This window comes from Meleagris gallopavo, chromosome 1 (genome assembly GCF_000146605.3).
Source record: "Meleagris gallopavo isolate NT-WF06-2002-E0010 breed Aviagen turkey brand Nicholas breeding stock chromosome 1, Turkey_5.1, whole genome shotgun sequence".
In the NCBI taxonomy this organism is placed as follows: Eukaryota; Metazoa; Chordata; class Aves; order Galliformes; family Phasianidae; genus Meleagris; species Meleagris gallopavo.
In genome coordinates, this window is record NC_015011.2 from 165885313 (window position 1) to 165899562 (window position 14250).

The window sequence follows — 14250 nt, forward strand, 5'->3', positions numbered from 1 at the left end:
CTGCTTATTTAGATTTCTGGATGCATATCTGGAAACAACAACAACAACAATGTTTGCACAGTATAATACTTTCACAGTAAGATTGGGGGAAAGAAGCAAGAATAATTCTGTATTATAATAAAATAATTGCAGGTTGTGATTAAATGAATCCTTTCATCCAAGAACTCAAAATGCACTACAAACATCCACTGATCTGGAACTGATGCCTAACCTATTAAAGTCTATGAGAATACTTCAAATGATTCAGTGAGCTTTGAATCAAGATCTTAACAGAGAAGTCTGAACTAGGGCAGTTTATTTCAGAGTCAAAACCATTTATAAACAAATTATTTTGGTTTAATGCATTTAGATGGGTGAACGTAAGCAGGTCTGTTGCTTGCCTAAATAAGTTTTGTTTGTTTCTGTAAGTGACAAAATAGCATTAAACTATTGTAACAAAGTGTTAGGTTACTACATCAACATGTTTAAATGTATTTGCAGAGGAGGGTCTGCCTGACAAGAATAATTTTTTTTTTAGGTTGTTATTGTTATTCTGGTTACAGCTTTTCTTTCTTAGACTAATCACCTAGCAAAAAAAAAAGCATCTTACAAAAGTATAATAAATATTTTAATTTTCACAAAAATATTTCAGTATACGTAATAATGTTATATTGACATATGCATTATTTTATGTCCCCTTTAAATTGTTTGTACTAATAATATAATTTTTTTCAATTTACGAGACTTTTTCTCACTTCACCCACACTGAAAGCCATTATTTAATAAATGAGAGTAGTTGCACTCATCTATTAAAGAAAAATAATAACATGTTTTGATTTAAAATGGGGATTCAGCAGAAACGGGTCAAGCTATCTTTTTAAATAATGTTGCCCAAAGAATCCATTTGTAGTTTTGATCCTCATAATTTTCAGAAAGTTCAAAGTTTACTTGGATTTTTTTTTTTCTTCCCTAACAATAAACTGTTGCAATGACATCTGGCATCCTTTTGTGCTTCTCCACATTTTCACCAATTTGAGAGGCTGAAAAAAGAATAGAATTCTTTATTTACAGATAAGAAAGTCCTCACTGCTTATGATCAATAGTGTTATAGTGTTATATCTAGAGATTCAAGCATCTCAGTTAGAACCATAACAGGCAGAGTTTATTACTAGTAAATCAATATGATGTCTCTTAGCCATGCATCTCTTTCAAAAATCTGTATAGAATAGTGATTATCGTTATATAATAAAGTCCAGTATCTCTTTTGCTATCTTCTGGTTTTGATCTTGTAAAACTGGGAATTGATTTTCCTGAAAATCAATATTATGTTTCCACCATGTGGCAGATACACCACTTAGCAACAGCTCCAGGTGCCAGCCCTTGAGTGGGATTGGAAATGAATGCATGCTGAGGGAGAAATTGCTCAAAAATTTGAAGATCAACATCTCCAGGCTAAAGAGCTATTTATTTTCTATGCCATGGGTGCAACACAGCAGCCTTCCCTAAGCAAACCTGATGTGCATTTTCCAATGATTTTTCTGTTTTCCTAAGCAGAATTAACAATCAGCAAGAAATCTCTCTCCTTTGTATGCTGGATTTCCACAGATGTGAATAAACCTTTCTCATCTCACACAAGAGAAAGCCAAGGAAAGCAGAAAGCCAGCTGCTGCCCTCAAGAGAAGTTGAAGGTTTATCTACTTTGATGACAGTCGTACAAAATATCAGACATTTATGCTTTCAGCAATCATTGTCACAACTTGATTCGTATAGACAGACTTGATACAAAAAGAGATGTAAAGAATCACTTTTATACAGGTATTAAAGGGCTATAAGCCTTCATTAGATAGATGAAGACTGATAGCAAATCTGATTGTCTTTAGGCTATACTGTGCCTCTGAGATCTCATCAGTATCTAAATCTGTCATAAAGAATGTCTAACAAAGAGAAGTATTGTCTGTTTGGACAACTTGCTTTCTTCGTTAAGATACTCTTCCTGACTTCTAATAGTGATGGGAAGCTTTATCACTGGTATCTTATTTTTTCCTCTTATTTGCCAAGATATCAAGTCTTTCATGACGTCAACTTTCTTATCTTTCTGAAGACAATAATAATTAAAAAAAAAACAAAAACCCACCAACTATTAATGTCTCCTAGGGAGAGTCCTTCCAACTGTCCATGTATTCAGTCAAGTCCCAACAGGGAAGCATAACTGTATTCCTAGTAGTTATTTTCTGAGCATGATTGGTAAAATTTATTCTCAGAATCTAAGGAGAAGATCAAGACTATCCCTATTATCTAACTTATTCAAGGGTTTCTTAACACATCTGGAAAATGCATTTATTTTTCCCTTCTTTCCCTCTTTGTTTTTGGTTTTTGTAATATTGTTGTTATTGTTCAAGACAAGCCTTCATCTCTGAAAAAATGACAATATGAAATAATAAAAGTAAGATTTTATAGGATCTAAGTATCAAAGCATTATTATCATGTAGAGAATGAAATCAAAACATCACAGTGTCTTTCCAGCTTTGCCACTAACAGTTTGCTGTGGTAATGGATTTTCCCCTGGTTGCCAGCTGACTTCCAAATAGCCAGTATGCGTTGCTTCAGCTGCATACTTATTTAGCAGATAAGAAAGGCTGTCCTGTCACACTGAAACATTTGAATTGTTTTGACATCAGTCTTCAAGCAGCATTACCTTGTATATCACTTTAAGATTCTGCATGTTTGAGTTGCTATAGAAGGAATGAACTATGCTAATAAATCTCTCTTTATGGGCAGTAAATTCAAATGTGATCAAGTTTCTGACAATGCAAAACCTTCATTGGTAGAGATCTCATTTTCCATGCTTGTGGCTATTATGTCATGGCCCATTACCATCTTCACTGTATAGCTTTATAGTTAGAAGTAATCTTAATTCAGGATTGTAGTAGTTTGCTAAAATTTTATTCCAGGACATGATATTTAGGTTTAGGTGTTTAGTTACTTTACTACATGTTATAGTATTTCTGACTTCTGGTAGGATATTTTCTCCTTCTAGTGTCCAATGAGTTTTGATACATTACCTTGTTGCATGCTTTTCAGTATCTTCTTTTACAGAAGTTATTATTTCAAATGATTTTCAGTAATGTAATAAATCACAATAAAAGTGAATTGTCCTACCCTCAGATATTCATCATATCACTTGCTCAATATGTGTGTTCTTACCCAGCTTCCAAAACATGTATTTTAAATTAATGTTCCCAGTTTAACATATCATACAATAAATCGTAGCCTCACAACTTCATCATTGCCATAAACAACACAAAAATTATTCCAGATGCATCCACGCTATTTGTTTTTCAAACAGAAAAAAAAAGGAAAAGAATAATCTTCTGATAACTGACATCATCTTTATTTATAGAAAACCAGCATGTGACAATCACAAGACTAGAGATTAATTCTTCCACAACCAAAAATTTTTATTCTGAATTTTATACCAGAGTCCCTCAGCATGAGGCTAGTAATTTTCTCACTTGAGAGGATCAATTCATAAGGTTGCTGGAAAGACTTGCATCTAAAAGATAGCTGATACCGTTGTATTTTTCTCCCTTCTATATTATTAATCAGAGTTTGAGTAGCATAATTCTTTGCACAAAAGATTACCTCATTCTACACCATTACAAAATGCTTTTATTTCACAAATTTGTCTGTATTTGCAGCAGTTAAGGCTATTTTTTTTAATTCTATTCTTTTTTTTCCACTACTTATCACACATCTCAATTTAAAGTAATGCACTTTGATTCACATTAAGTTCAAACATAAGATAGATCCAGGTAAATTTCTTAAAGAAGATTTATATTAGTTTGTTTCATTTGAAAGCTGCTCACATTATAAGTTTCAATCACTTTTGTGCTCTGTTTCTTTCTCAATTAAAAATAAAATTGTTTCAGTGGCTTTTCTTGTTATTTATCTCATCAATCCAATGGTTGAATAAGTTAAATGTGAATTTCAAATGAAGAGTGCCTCTAATAATACTTTGTATGTTTCTAATAGCCTAGAGTTTGTGATAAAATCCTTCTAATTTAGAAGTTCTATTTCTTTATATTTCCTTCACACTATATAATGATCGGAAGCACAAGAAGTTTTTTTGTTTTTTTTCTTCTTTATTCTAGACGGTCTAATGCATGATGCAATGTAGCTAAATATTAATGTCTTCATGTCCTAATGATCTTACAACTTCTTCATGCTATCTAAAGCTTCACTTCATGTTTAAAACTTGGCATCTTCATAAACATGTGAAATTCACCACATTCTAATAGAAATTTATTCAGAACATGATGGTAGATATAGGTACAAAAGCAAATTTGATAGACAGCTAATCTAGACTTTAACTCTATTTAGTCTTATATAATATAAAAATGTCTGTTTTCTTTCAGGATTGATATTTCCAATATCTTCTTCTTTAAGATATGGCTCCTTAGTTTTTTTCTCCAAGAGAAAATGAATGAGCAACACTCTTCTTCAAAACGGCAGTGGAATGAAGTGCTGCCTCCATTCTTCCAGACAGCTTCTCAATAACTAAAGCTCTTCTCTCTTCCTGTGTATGGAAACAACAGCTGTTCTCACAGCTTTGTTAGGATTTGACCACACAGATCTCATGGTCCAGAAGACTCTTACAGTCCCCTGGATGTGAAGTATTAAGGGATAAGAGCATGTAAATTACATATCCCTCTCTTTTTTTAGGCTGTTCTACATAAGAGAGATTTCAGTAAATATTATTTGACACAGATAAATGATGAATATGACTGAGCTTGAACAATTGTGACACAGATTTTTAGTATTGATGGCCAAGTATCTTTTCCGGGGGCGCGGATCCGCGGATCCCTCTGCCCTTCTAGTCACGGAACCGGGCCAAACCAGCCCGTAAACCGTTGACATTCTTGGAAGGGGATGGCCTGAGAGTGAGCCCCGTTCTGTTGGTGCTGCGGCCCTGGCTGGCAGGACTCGCCTCCGCACTACCTGTGTGTCTGTGGCCGTGACGAAAGCCCGCCCCGCGCTCACCCACTCAGCCCGGGAGCGTCTCAGCAGCGTGCGTGGGCTGCGGGGTGGGGTGGTAATCCTGCGCTAGTAATCCTGCTCAGTGCGAGAGGTAGCGGGATCGATGCCCGCATTCTCCACCAAGAATGTCAATGGTTTATGGGCTGGTTCGGCCCGGTTCCGTGAGTAGAAGGGCGGAGGGATCCGCGGATCCGCGCTCCCAGAAAAGGAAAATAGGGGACCCCGAAATAATTGAAAACAGCGGCAACAATCTGAGATGAAACAAACTAATTTACTAAATATGGTATCAGCAAAATTTTATAAGGAGAGAGAGAGAGTGTGAAATTGAAGGTGGATTGGCCTCACCACAACGCTGAGATGAGAAGTGCAGTCCAGAGAAGCGCAGGCAGAGAAGCGCAAGCGAAGCAGCGCAGGCAAAGAAGAGAACATAAGGTGACCTTGCTGGGAGTTATATCTCCTCGCTGACCGCAAAGCCCCCTGGGGAAATGTAGCTCTTCTTCTCCTCCGGACAGGCACCCGGAACTTGAGCATCAGCAGTCAAACCCCCAGTGCATTACATGATGTTATGATGACGAAAAATCATGAAACCATGACACTCTCTTTATAAACAGAAGTATTCTGTAACATACTGCAGTTTAATGTAATTGCTGAGGAACTGAAATGTGCTACACATTTCATAGAATTACAGAATTGTTTGTGTTGGAAGGCAACCTTAAGATCGTCTTATTTTATACTCTTTTTTCATTCTACAGTTTTCTCTTTTACCCCTGTGGAAAGTGAAAAGTGTTGTTTCTGCACTGATCACTGAAAAGGGGCAATTGATCTAAAGAATTAAGCTGTAACATATCTTTAGAATTAGCTGATGTGGAATGTAAGAATAACATATACATATTAGTAGCATATTTTAGAAACATAGTTACCGGATTGCCTAACAAATACTTTCTCACAAAGCTGCAATAGAATTTAAATGTTTTAAACAATGTGGTATAGTGTTCTGAACTAGGAAACATACTGTGAGGTTGTTCATTCGACCGGCAAGAGTGAAATATACTTAACAAACTTTCAAGGAGTCAGGGCCTTGACACAAAGCAGAGCTGTCCCACTCTGTGGGAATGTGAGGATGCCTCCATCCTCCTTTCGAGCTTATCTCTATGCAAGGACAAATAAATGACCAGAACAATGACCCATTGTAAAGGGGGGTAAGTGTCAAGGGGGGTAATTAAACAATTAAGAGGCTATGGTTGTACAACAGTCATCATCAAAAAGTTATGATCAAACACTTGTCAAGAAAGCAATTGTTAGAAGGCAATTAATCAATTAAGATATTTGTGTCCGAGCGGTAAAAGATTTGTGCTTACTTGGTATTTGCATGATTAGTGAAGCGTCGCGAAAGAGTGTGAACCTGCAGTACTCAGCCAATGAGGAACCAGGGCAGAAAGAGATAAGCATCGGGCAATAGGGGATAAAAGGTGTAACACTGCTTTCTCGGGGCGCTCCTGCTTGCGGGACGTCCGCCATTGCAATTGCGAATAATATCTGCTTTATCAGAGAAACGTCCTGGAAAATTATTTGGATATTTCCAACACCCCTTAGTTGAGAAACAGCTTTTTTATTTTTTATTTGGCTTTTGACATTATGTCTATTTGCCTTGTTAGCATTCTATTTTGACATAAAAGTGTTAATAAGTCACTTACACAGGAATTGGAACTCATGTCTTTGTTTTACTCTTTTGTTTCATGGTGGTGAGGTTTCTTTCACATATACATATATATTTTGGGAGTGGGAGGCTCTTGCAACAATAATAAAAAAATCATAGAATCATAGAATTGTTTGAGTTGGAAGGAACCCTTAAAGATAATCTAGTCCAAGTCTCCTGCAATGAACAGGGACACCTACAGCTAGATCAGGTGCTCAGAGACCCATTCAGCCTGATGTTGAATGTCTTTGGGACAGGGGATCAACCACATCTCTGTGCAAGCTAGTCCAGTGCCTCATTAATCTTATTGTAAATAACTTTTTCCTTATATTCAATCTCAATCTCCCTTCCTTTAATTTGAACCTATTTGCCTTTGTCTTGTCACTGCAGGCCCTGATAAAGACTCTGTTCCCTTCTTTCTTACAGCCCCCCTGTGTATATTGGAAGGCCACAATCAGGTCTCCTTCTCTCCCTCTGTCAAGAGGCTTTTACATTTATTTATTTTAACTGTATGCCTACTTAGGCCAGTGCATATCATCCAGCAATTTATATGCTATGATTTGTTTGCATTTAATAGGAAAACTGTGTTGTTCTCATCATTAGTATGCAAATGTCATACTTTTGAAAAGTAAACTCAAACCAAATACCATTGATTCAGTACAGTTTCCTTTAAAAGAGAACCAGATGCTTAATGCATGGATGTATGACAATGTTGCAATTACACTATTTGAAAGAAAAAGAATCTAAGTCTCAAAACTCACAGATGTAAATTTTTCAAGAATAAGGTGAAACAAGAAAAGATGAGAAGAGTTCACTTTCTTTAAAATTCTAAATGTCTCAGCACAGAGGCCCTGGGCAATTTTTTCAAAGCTAGGAAGAGGCAGGAGGTTGGTTTTGCTAATTACCAAAAGACAAACTTTATGGGTGATTCTGTCTGAGACTAGAAGAAGCTGTTTAAGTCGTCAACTGAAGAGTTCTGAAACTATTAAATCACACCATTAAATGCATTAGTAGGCCAAGGTCTGTCTTAAGCTACCTAGGATTTCTTCCCTTACAGTAACTATTCAAAAGACAGTAATGATATTTTTCAGGTTATGTACAATTTTAATGTGAAGGTGTCATTAGATGCAATGCAGGTGGTGCAGTACCTAAGATTCAGTTGTTTTTTCTCCTCTAAGTTTACACATATTCTAGACATATTTTCAGACATTTCTATTTGGCTATGGATTTTCCAATTCTTTTCTAACAACATAATAATCTTTCCTTGACCATAATTGTCCCATTAATTGCCTCCTATGCTCAATTTATGACCTTAAACTTTCTATTGTTGTATGTCATCCTATATTGGTGTTGGCGTCTCAGAGTTGCTAAATCTCCACAAACGATATCTCACTCTACCTCCCAGCTATATGCTTTTAATCCATATCAAGACTCAACCTTATAGGTTATTCACAAATGCTCAAATATATAATTCATGAAAGATTGTAAGGAATTCACTGTCACGATCTCTGCCATCCTTATTTGAAGTTACATGTGTACTTTACATTATTCTCCAAACTCCTATAATATTTCCATATTACCATATGAAATATTTTACTAATTTAAGGGAGATACTGATTCAGAAAATAATATACCTTTTTAAAAAATCCAAGTTAGTCCTGTGTTTTCTGTAACAAATAAATACATCATGTTTTACCCTAATTTCTGTTTACCTCTACATAGAATCATAGAATTGTTAAGCTTGAAAAAGACCACTAGTATAATCTAGTCCAGGAAGCAGCACAGAATCACCATGCCCACCAAACCACATCCCTCAATACCTCATCTAGGTTAAGTATTGGAACAGGTTGTCTAGGGAAGTGGTGGAGTCACTGTCCCTGGAGGTGTTTAAGGAGAGGATAGATGTAGTGCTTAGGGACATGTTTTTGTGGGCAATATTGGTGGTAAGTGGAGAGTTGAACTTGATGATCTGAGAGGTCTTTTCCAACCTTAATGATTCTATAATTCTATGACCTACACATTTCTTGAAAACCTCCAGAGACAGTGACTCCACTGCATATCTGGGCAGCCTGTTCCAATGCATTACCACTCTTTTTTAGAAAAAAAAAATTCATAACATCCGACCTGAACCTCCTCTGCTGCAACATATGGCCATTATCTCCCATCATATCGTTATTTCTCTGATTTAACTTGTTAGATATAAAAGATATTAGCACTGAGAAAAAAAAAAAAAGACAAGTTCCTAAGTTCAGCACTTGCCATCCAAATCTATTACTGAATTTATTAGTACAGTATATTACAGAATTGAATGAACAGTGTACGCAAGCTGGAATTACCTAGGGTTGGCATAATTCGTTTTGTGACAGGTTACATGTACTTAATGTAGCTAATCATTTTTTTTTATTTGTGAGAAAATCAAATGATTCTACAATAATTGTTGAATTCCTTGATGGCCTTGGGCATTTTTGCAATTCAAGGCATCTTCAGACTTATTTACCAATATGTCACATGAACTTGTGCCCATTTTAGAAAGTATTAAAACAAATCATTGATGTCACGCCTCATTTCAAAATTGTGTCATATTTCATTTGGAAAAGCAGCCAAGAGGTGCTTACTAATTTTATTTATTAATTAGGAAAAGAGAGAATAAATGTTGAGAGAGGTTAGTCATGCCTTCTACAACATAAAAGATACATAAACTAACAAGTACATAGAATGTTTTCAATTACCCTTTGTAACATTCTACCCCTTCAGTAAAGCTGTGGTAAATTTATCAAGATTATTAACTTACCTTTAGAAATGTAACTTGCTCCTGCCTGAAATTGTGTTAACCAGTAAGTTCAGCACTGCTGTTGAGACTGAAACACACTTCTGTGTGGAAATTTGGAAATAAGAACTGCTTTCAGGAAAAAAAAAAAAACAAAAACAAAAACAGAAAGACACAAGTACACCCAGTCTTGCTTTTATAACTGAATTTTCATCTCTACACTAGAAGTCCTATTGCACAACATTACCTAGCCACTCAAAGAACAAGGACGTAAGTATTTCTAGACTGAATTTCCATCTGAAGGAAACTCTTTGAGGTGGGTAGTTCAGTCCACTGACTGTAGTGTCCTTAATGAAACCTGCCTCATAGTCCAACATCTGAGTTAACTACTTAAAACTTGATGGGATTAATTCATTTAAGGCATATTCTCAGAATACAATTTTTTAACACATGCATGTATTTCTTTACTAGCCTGTAATCTTCTTGTATACCAAGAGTCAAAATTTCTACTGATCAATATTTAGCTAACAAAAGCAAAAAGCATCCTGATATGTTCTTTTCCCTGAGACTACTTATTATGCCAGTGTACATTTTTTTCTCAAAAGTGCACAGTCAGAAGTGCAAAACTGTGTATTTGTTTAAAGAATCAGTATGTCTGATTTGTGCATTGTGGCTCTGCCACCATTTCAGTAACTGACTTGTACTATTAAATCTTTTCTTAAACAAATTGTCCTTTACATTTCTTAGACTATCTCTTTACTGTATCAATGAACTCTATGGGAGATGCAGTCCTAGTCTGAATTGCAAAAACAGCTGTGAATATCATCATATGATGTGTTATAAGAACACATAACATTGGTTGATGCTACTGGCTGGGCCATAATTTTTTTTTTATATATACCTACTGTTATTATAATAACTAACAATCAGAATTACTAATCTGTGGCAGTAGAAGTGTCATTTATTTATTTATTTACTTGTTTCACTTCTTACTTTAATAATCTGCCAGATTTACCCTTCTCTCCTTTAAGAACTTCACAGAATTACAGAATCAACAAAGTTGGAAAAGATCTCCAAGAGGATCCAGTCCCAACTACCCAGCTACCACCAGTATCTCCCCACTAAACCATGTTAGTTAGTACTCATCTAAATGCTTCTTGAACACCTCCAAGGGCAGTGACTCCACCACCTCCCCAGGCAGCCCATTCCAGTATCTGACCAATCTTTTGGAGAATATTTTTTTCCTAATAACCAAGCTGAATCTCCCCTGGCACAACTTGTCTCCTATCACTAGAGAAGAAGCCAACCCCCACCTCACCACAACCTCCTTTCAGGTAGTTTGTAGAGATCTACAAGGTCTCCTCTGAGTCTCTTCCAGACTAAACATAACCCATTCCCTCAGCTACTTCTCTTAAGACTTGTGCTCCAAACTCCTTACCAGAGGCACAAAACTGAACAGAGTACTTGAGGTGCAGCCTTACAGAGCTGTACAGGGAGCAATCACCTCCTTGCTCCTGCTGGCAACAATATTTCTGCTTGTCATGGTTTTATGACACTTATATAAGCCAGGATGTCGTTGGCCTTCTTGGCTACCTGAGTACACTGCTGGCTCATGTTCAGCTGAGCAATGACCAACACCCTCAGGTCTGTTCCTTCCACACAGTCTTCCTGCCACTCTGCCCCAAGCCTGTCATTCTGCTTGGGGTTGATGTGGCCAGAGTGCAGGACCCAACTCTTGGTCTTATTGAACTTTATTGCACTGGCCTCAGCCCAGCAATTCATCCTGTCCAAATCCCTCCGTAGGACTGTTCTACCCCCCAGGCGGATCAACACTTCATTCAAACTTGGTGCCATCTGCAAACTTACTGAGGATGTGCTCAATCCCCTCATCCGGTCATCAATAAAGGTATTGAACAGGATAGGCCCCAGTACTGACCACTAAGGAACAACATTTGTGACCAGTTGCCAGCTGGTTTTAACTCCTTTCACCACCACCTAAGATTTCCCATCTTAGGACTTTCAGTACAACAGTGTACTTCATAGCTGGAGAAAGTGTAGCACATAGAAAATATGGCATAACCCCATTCCATATTGTTTTGTAAAGAACATAAATCTTTGACTCTCAAAAATTACTTATATCTCTCTTGGTCTAACCTAGAATTTTAAATAGTACATTTATTAGAGATTGTGTTTGTAATTCCAAAATTACTAATAATTCTCAAATGTATGGTGACTAATATATTGTGAAACTTAAAGAAAATGATGAAACTCAAAAGTAACATTTTCATGTGCATGTTGCTGAGATTATTTCTTTCTGTGAGTTTGTAAACAATTTTGTCATCAAACACCGTTGGAGAACCACTAATGACTCTTTTCTTTCCAGTTTTGAGAACTAAAGAAATGCATGAGCATTTAATATGGAGTGCATCCATATTAAAACTTTTCATTTAATTTTCTCCTGCCCTTGCTGTGCCTGAGTAGCCCAAATAGCATCTATTTACATAAATCTTTTCAAACTCAACTTTAATGAAAATCCCTACAAGTCTTACTTTATCAACCATTTGATGGGTTTATCAACCTTCTAATCTTTGCAACACAGAACATGTTCTGTGGCACTACCCACTACAGAATTTTAGAAATAATATCTACATAATTAATATTTATAGTTGTGCGTATTTCATGGTAACAATATTTGTTTTCAGCTTTGTTAATGATACAGTTTTTATCTAAGACCATCAGCACTTAGATTTTGGAAACATGCTTTAAAAGGATGAAGTCGGAAAGCAGAAAGAGTGAGAGGGAGAGAGTGGTATCAACTAAGTGCTATGCCAAAGAATCCCACTCACTGTTCACTGCTCCTAAATTTAAAATTAGAAGTGTTTCACTGCACCTGAATTACTTTGACTCAGATAAGTAATTCAAATAGATCGGCTTTAGTGATTATCTTCTGACTTTAAATTTAGACTCACTGAAATGTCTGGTTCCTTTAGAACATAATTTTCCAGACTGAAGAAGTCCTATGGACCTGCAGCTAGCATTAATGAGAGAGACAGATTAGCTGTGCTATACAGTATATTCAGTTACTCAAACCTTGAGTCATTTTTCAAGATTTTGAGATGTTTATATACAAAGTTTCATTTCAGGGAATGTGTCATATCACAGTTATTAATGGGAAGAGTGACTGAAAGTTCAAAAAGCTTTATACCAGCAAAGAGATAATGGAGGCAGGCAAATACAAAATTGCAAGTGAATATAGGCTAGCAAACAAGCTCATGATCAAGGCACAGTGTGAGCTACAAAGCAGAAAAACTCATATAATGAAATGAATTTTAAAAGATAGTTTCAGATCCAACTTTCTGGGATAAAAATTAGGGACATGATTTGAAATGCTGGAAAGGTATCACATTTTATGCTTTGTGGGCACATCATAAACTTTGTGGTTATAGATAAAAGATGCTTACTTCTGCTAAAAGTCGAGTTCCTTTTATCTTTCTGAAAAGAATGTGATTAATTCTAAGATTTTCAAAAGCAACTAAGGGACCTAGGGGCCTAAGGGTGGATTTATTACACCTAAATTTGACTTAAATCTCAATCTAGGCATACTTCAGAATTGGTAATCATCTTAACTAAATTATCCACCTGAAAACTGAAATCTGGTCTATATGAGTCTTCCACAGCCAGTGAAAACAGACAAGTTACTTTAGGACTGTTACCTGGGATGCTTCCTATTTTATAGTAATGTGAATTATATTCCTCTATGTATCATCCATGCCTTTTAAAATGATTACATTCTATACATTTTCTTCACAAGTACAAACATTTACATAAGGAATGATGTAGAAGAAAGGGAAGCCAAAGATTTATAAGGATTCAGCACCGTATATCCCCTTGTCATTTCTGACATCATCAAAAAAGGATTAGTTATTTGCTTTACATAAATTTTTATTCTTGTTTGCAAAGTGTGCTCTTGAACCCTGAACTGCCTTCTCTCTAGAAAAAAAAAAAAGAAAAAAAAGAATAATAATAATAAAAGGAAAACTTCATACTTAGAGACTTCTTTTACTGTTGGAAACACCCTTCTCCATAGAGATGGCAAAATAAATGTTAGTTTATTAGATAGGGTGTCTAGTTATATTTCACTTATATATCACTTCCACTCCATTTGTCTGTCAGTTTTGCATAAATTGAAGACTTAGTTAATGTAAAACCAGAATGCATTTCCACATTTTTCCTCAGGGGTCACAGAACATCAAAAAGTATTAACATGCTTAGTTGACAACTTAAGATACCCTAGGATGCTACAATACCCTAGGGTGAAAAAGCAGAAGAATTCTTTATGTAAACAAATGTATGGAGATATGAAACAGAAAGAAAGGAAGAAAGGAAGAAGGGAAGAAAGAGAGAGAGAGAGAATCACAGAATCACAGAATGGCCAGGGTTGGAAGGGACCTCAAGGAACATGAATCTCCAACCCCCCTGCCACATGCAGGGCCACCAACAGAGAGAGAGAGTGAAAGAAAGAATGGAAGAATAGAATGAAGGGAGGGAAGGAGGGAGGGAGGGAGGGAGGGAGGAGGAGGAGGAGAGAGAGAGAGAGAGAGAGAGAGAGAGAGAGAGAGAGAGAGAGAGAGAGAGAGAGAGAGAGAGAGAGAGAGAGAGAGAGAGAGAGAGAGAGAGAGAGAGAGAGAGAGAGAGAGAGAGAGAGAGAGAGAGAGAGAGAGAGAGAGAGAGAGAGAGAGAGAGAGAGAGAGAGAGAGAGAGAGAGAGAGAG